This window comes from Erythrolamprus reginae, chromosome 5, assembly GCF_031021105.1.
Source record: "Erythrolamprus reginae isolate rEryReg1 chromosome 5, rEryReg1.hap1, whole genome shotgun sequence".
Lineage (NCBI taxonomy): Eukaryota > Metazoa > Chordata > Lepidosauria > Squamata > Dipsadidae > Erythrolamprus > Erythrolamprus reginae.
Window position 1 is genome coordinate 117,329,283 of NC_091954.1, and position 859 is coordinate 117,330,141.

Sequence of the window (859 nt, forward strand, 5' to 3'; positions counted from 1 at the left end):
CGGGTTTTCAAGAAATATTAATGAGAAAAATCATTTGCGGATCTTCGCTGGTTCGCGGGTTTCTGAGGAAATCAATCGGCAGATTTAAACAGCCCGCGGAACTCGATCGGCAGGTTTTTAAAAAAATATATATCTAAAATTGTAAATACTGTATTTAAATACTGTATCTAAAATAAATACTGTGTGGGAAGGGTTTATAAACACTTAAAACAATGAAAACTTACCAAACAATTACAATATAAATACTTAAATAAGTACTATCAATCGATAAATTCCACATCGCGGATTTCACCTATCGCGGCCAGGTCTGGAACGTAACACCAGCGATAGGTGAGGTCTTACTGTATTGGCCAAGTGTGATTGGAAACACAAGAAATTTGTCTTGGTGCAGATGCTCTCAGTGTACATGAAAGAAAAGACATGGAAGATATTTGCAAAAATGTTAAACAAAGGGATGCTAAATAAATAAAGAGAAGAGGACCGTTAAATTATTGCTAAAGATCTAGCCAATCGTTTTGATGGACTGAATGACAGGCTCTCTTCTCCTTATTTATTTATTTCATAGAGAATATGCAACATGGGAGTCCTTGAAATGCAGCAGTTCGTGGAGGGACTGTTCGAAGTTACAACAGCATCGTGAAAAGTGACTTAAGATGCCGTTTCCCACTTACGAAAAACAACAGCCATCTCACGTGATCAAAAATCAGACACTCGGGCATCAACTCATAGTTATGATGTTTGCAGTGTTCATGCGGTCCCATTGTTGCAAACCTTCTGACCAGCAAAAGATTCACTTAACGACCATGTGACTTAACTTCACAACTGCAGGGATTTACTTAAGGTTGGTGGCAAGAAAAGA